Genomic DNA, 6000 nt, shown 5'->3' with positions numbered 1-6000 from the left:
GAACATCCAATTAGGGGGGATAGGGCCCCCAGGATGCCCTCTTCCAATCACAGAACACTGTGAGGATGAAATGTTATGCTATTGTTCAAATCTCTCATCTGCTCTGTCCTCTCTCCATAAGCAGGTTAAAGCAGCCCTTCCACAACCTGCCCAAAATAACCTACACCCTCGCAAACTAGGAGACTGATCTGAGAGAATCCAGAGAATCAGCTGGAAGTAGAAACAGTGGCGGAGAACATTCCAGGTACTACTGACAACCCAGACAGAGGTTAATGTCAAAGGTTGTGCCACTTAGCCAAAAGGACTCCAGAACAAGACGAGGGTATCCAGCATGCTCCCTTTCAACCTACAGCTGCGTTGGAACGAAAGAATGAGGGGTAAAATGGCGCCCTGGAAAAAATACATATGCTCCAACAAGAGCATGCCAAGCCTCAACTAAGTGATATGTAGAATGTGACTCTGTCACCTACAAGGGATCAGCAATGGTAGCAGTTTAAACAACAAGGCTGGTGTGGCCTGAAAGGTTCAGCATGTTTTTTTAGTTATGGTAGCCATTGGTGTGCCTCTTCTGAGCAGTTTTACACATGATAAACATTCACATGAATCTCCAAGCATCACATTAAAGGAAAAACTTCCCTGAATCACTCAAGGTCCTCCCCAGAGAAAGGTTTTAACCCTTTCTCTAGTCTGTTGGTAGCTGAAAAAGGAGCGGTGTATGTGTGTGTGTGTGTGTGTGTGATGTTTGGTGATACTTGTACATTTGTTCCTAGCAATACTATAGCAATGACTTTTATAAAAGCACTCACTAAATTGGAAACATTAGCTTATGAATTTAAAGCAAAGGTTTGAGAAAAATGTTTCATACCAAAAGGCTTCCTTAACTGGACAACAGTTTCTCATAATGAACAGCTTAATTTAAATATTTATGCCCTAGTCTAGGGGGAAACCAGAACGCAACACAAGCATGACTCCCTTGCTCCCTGCTCCCAAGAAGAACCAGCACTATAGCGAGGTTTGCAATCCCAAACAGGATAGTTTTTTTTTTTCTTTTAGAGATAGAAAACTTCAGGGTGGCCACAGCCAAAACAACAACAACAACAACAACAAAAATTCAAGAAAGGAAACACAACTAGCTTACCTAACAATATAAAAATCCAAAAGCTACAGGCCTCTTACCTGCCTCCCTAGCCAAAACAGGAGAAAAGATTAAAAGTAAAAGGCTCCCCACCCCTACAACTACCAGGCCTATTAAAGAAGGATATTTACAATATGTACACGCACAAATGATGATCACTGTTTTCCTATTTTGCAGCATATGTATTTTTGTGTTCTTCAGATTTATTAAAATGACTATGATGGATGGATTTCCTGGCACTCACACACGCACACACACACACACACAGACACACACACACACACACACACACACACACACACACACACACACACACACACACACACACACACACACACACACACACACACTTATAAACACAGATCCGTGGGGACCTGAATTTTGCACCTGAAAGAAATGTGTCTTTCAGGGACTTCCCATGTTTATAGTGAAATACAGGCATGGCTGTTCCTCTGTAATTTTTCAGGAATTGTTTTGGATCCCAGAAATCTACATGCTCAAAATCTGCATTCCTCAAATTGGGATTTTAAGTTATTGTCAGGTTCTTCTATCTCTGTAGGGACACCTATTTTATGCCCTATAAAAGACCCCCACCAGGTGGCGCTGTTACACATTTGTCTTTATAGAATAAATTTTCAGAACTTTGTAAGGTTAGCATTAAAGGTTAGGTAATTGAAATCAAATGTAGCCTATTAAAAATGGTAATTGCATTTTGTCTTTTAAGAACTTGTTGAAGTTGTTCTTGTTTTTGCTTATTATTGATCTATGCAAATTAATTTCCACTTTATTCAAACAATAACTGAACTGTTTTAAAGTAACACTACTGTATATTTTAACATTCAGACATTTCTAAATTATTGTGACACAGCAGATATAAGCCATTGTTATCAGTAGATGCCATCTTAATTGTAGATAGGTAAACCACCTGTGTTATCATACATCAAGTGAAGAATATTCTCCAGTATATTTAGGAGTCAGGGAGCTGTTTGACATCTTCTGTTGAAGTATCATTCATGTTTCTTCAGCTGATTGAGACTGAACAAATTCTTTACCAACTTTAAATCTTGATAGATCCTTGTGGCATGTAGGAAAGCAACTAAAACTAAACAAATAGACATTTTAATATTTAACAAGTATTTTCTTATTCAGAAGCTTTGATACTACCGATTTCCACATACCACATGTGTTATACAAGTGGTAATACAAGCAGTAGTTAAGACTGTAGTAACAATGATATGTGCACTGCTATTAGCTCCTATTCTCCCATACATGATAGCAATAATCTACAATGACCAATTTTTTCATTCATTTCATTCATTCATTCATTCATTCATTCATTTTTCATTCATTCCACAGTACTTGTTTATAATGATATTTTGGTTGCAGATGATTAGCCATGTACTGGGCTAAAATGGAAAAGGTTAGAACCTTCTCTAAAACTCTAGTCTAAACTCTAAAAGTTTAGACTTCATCAATTCACAGGCTGACATACTGAATAGAAATGGAGAAAATTCAAGAGCATTGTTAGTTTCTACAGTAGAGGTCACCCAACCTAAGATCACTTCAAGAGTGATCTTGGGTTGGGTGCACCCCCCCCCCCCCCCCCCCCCCCACACACACACACAGATATGTAATAATGGATAATTCCCCTACATAATTCACTGCCCATTCTTACATCTTCATTTAATTTTCCAAGATGGGTTATATACTTTCATGACGTGTAAAAATCAGAGGTTATTTAGGTCATACTTGTATAGAAATATAAGAAATTCCAAGGGCTTGAAAACTTTTTTTCTTACACCTGTATGCCACTTTAGACTATAGAAATGAAGTATATTTAGATAATTGCTTGGAATTGCTAAACGTTTGGATAACTTTTGTCCCTTAATAAATGTAATCATCATTTAAAAAATGCATTTTGTATTTACTTGGGTTATCTATGTCTAATAATAAACTATGTTTGATGATTTGAAAAATGTGTTTCAATTAATTCAATTTATTTATATAGCGCCAAATCACAACAAACAGTCGCCTCAAGGTGCTTTGTATTGTGGGTAAAGACCCTACACTAATACAGAGAAAACCCAACAGTCAAAACGACCCCCTACGAGCAAGCACTTGGCGACAGTGGGAAGGAAAAACTCCCTTTTAACAGGAAGAAACTTCTGGCAGAACCAGGCTCAAGGAGGGGCAGTCATCTGCTGCGACCGGTTGAGCAGAGGGGAGAGAAAAAAAAGACATGCTGTGGAAGAGAGCCAGAGATTAATAACAATTAATGATTAAATGCAGAGTGGTGTATAAACAAAGTAAATAAGGTGAATGAAAAGAAACAGTGCATTATGGGAACCCCCCAGCAGCCTAGGCCTATAGCAGCATAACTAAGGGAGGGTTCAGGGTCACCTGATCCAGCCCTAACTATAAGCTGGATCAAAAAGTGAACATGAAACAATCATGTTCACCTAACCTGGAGCTCCTAACCCTGAAATGCCGCCCCCACTACCTGCCCCGTGAGTTCACTTCGGTCATCTTCAGCGCCGTCTATATTCCACCTCAGGCGGACACAAACACTGCACTATCCGAGCTACATGAGGCTATTTCCACCTATCAGGCTAACCAGCGTGATGCGGCTCTCATCGTAGCCGGGGACTTTAACAGTGCAAACTTGAAAAAGCTGATACCGGAGTTTATTCAACACATAGACTGCCCCACCACAGGAGAGAGGACCCTAGACCACTGCTACTCTCCATTCAAAGATGGCTACAAAGCAAAGCCTCTTCCGCCTTTTGGGAAGTCTGACCACACCGCTGTCCTTCTCATGCCGAAATACAAACAACGGCTCAGGCAGGAACCCCCTGCTGTGAGAGAAGTGACCCGGTGGTCTGATCAAACAGAGGCCGCTCTGCAGGGTGCGTTGGATTCAACCGACTGGGACATGTTTCGCAGCAGCGCGGGCGGAGACATCGAGGAGTTTACGGAAACTGTTGTGGGATTTATTGGGAAAGTTGTTGATGACACTTCACTTAGGAGGACCATCAGGACTTTTCCCAACCAGAAGCCGTGGGTGGATAAATCTGTCCGCGACACCCTGAGGTCCCGCACCGTTGCCTACAACTCCGGCCTCGCCTCTGGGAACATGGAGGACTACAAGGTTGCATCATACAACGTCCGCAGAGCGGTGAAAGAGGCAAAACATCGCTACGGCCGCAGACTGGAACAGCAACTACAACAGTCTGACCCCAGGGGACTGTGGCAGGGACTACGCACCATCACGGACTACAAAGCACCACACACACCCGGTGAGTGCCGACGCTTCTCTGGCTGATGAACTCAACATCTTCTTTGCGCGCTTTGAGTCGTGAAGCCGACAGCCCGCTGCGCTCCCGGCCGGAGGGGCGGAGACACTCACTGTGACGGAGCGCGACGTGAGGAGGGCGTTTAGACGTGTAAACACCAGGAAGGCGGCTGGACCAGACGGTATTAGTGGACGTGTCCTTAAGACCTGCGCTGACCAGCTGGCACCTGTGTTTACACTGATATTCAACCTCTCACTGAAACTGTGTGTGATTCCCACCTGCTTTAAAAAGTCCATCATAGTCCCTGTCCCAAAGAAACCACACCCCAGCAGCCCCAATGACTTCAGGCCCATAGCACTCACCTCTGTGGTGATGAAGTGTTTTGAGAGACTCATCAAGACATTCATCACCTCCTCACTGCCCACCACCCTCGACCCACTACAGTTTGCATACCGGCCAGACAGATCCACAGATGACGCCATATCCTTCCTCCTCCACAAGACCCTTTCACACATAGACACTGGTAAGGGGAACTATGTGAGAGTGCTGTTTGTAGATTACAGCTCAGCATTCAACACCATAGTTCCCTCCAGGCTGGTCTCTAAGCTGCTGGACCTGGGCCTGGGCCCATCCCTGTGCAGGTGGGTTCACAGCTTCCTGACCAGCAGACCACAGGTGGTACGAGTGGGTCACCTCACCTCATCCTCCCTCACCCTCAACACTGGATCCCCCCAAGGCTGTGTGCTCAGCCCTCTGCTGTACTCACTGTACACCCATGACTGCGAGGCCACGTCAGAGTCCAACGTCATCATCAAGTTTGCTGACGACACTGCTGTTGTGGGACTAATCTCTCACAATGAGGAGACAGCCTACAGGAGAGAGGTCTCCCGCCTGGAGAACTGGTGCCAGGAGAACCACCTCCTGCTCAACGTCAGCAAAACAAAGGAACTGATCGTGGACTTCAGCAGGAAGCAGCAGAGGGACTACCATCCACTTGTCATCAGTGGTGCTGAGGTGGAAAGAGTGGACACTTTCAAATACCTGGGAGTGACCATCTCACAGGACCTGTCCTGGACTCATCACATTAACATCACTGTGAAGAAGGCCAGACAGCGTCTCTACCTCCTCAGGCGGCTGAGAGACTTCAAGCTCCCACTCAAGGTGCTCAGGAACTTTTACACCTGCACCATCGAGAGCATCATGCGTGGGAGCATCACCACCTGGATGGGAAACTGCACCAAGCAGGACTTCATGGCCCTAAAAAGGGTGGTTCGTTCAGCTGAACGGACCATCAGAACCACCCTCCCCAACCTGCAGGACATTTACACCAAGCAGTGCAGGCTGAGGGCCATGAAGATCCTAAAACAGCCCAGCCACCCCGGACACTCTCTCTTCTCCCTGCTCCCATCAGGCCGGCGTTACTGCTGCCTGAGGACTAAGACTGAAAGGTTGAAGAAGAGTTTTTACCCACAAGCCATCCGTCTGCTCAACTCTGAGCCCTAACTGGACCATTATTGCACAATGTAAATATTATAATTTATAAAAGTGTGTATAGTGTATAGTATATAGAGT

This window comes from Archocentrus centrarchus, chromosome 24 (genome assembly GCF_007364275.1).
Source record: "Archocentrus centrarchus isolate MPI-CPG fArcCen1 chromosome 24, fArcCen1, whole genome shotgun sequence".
Taxonomy (NCBI): Eukaryota; Metazoa; Chordata; class Actinopteri; order Cichliformes; family Cichlidae; genus Archocentrus; species Archocentrus centrarchus.
The sequence above is the reverse complement of the archived record's forward strand: the minus strand, read 5'-3'. Positions refer to the sequence as shown.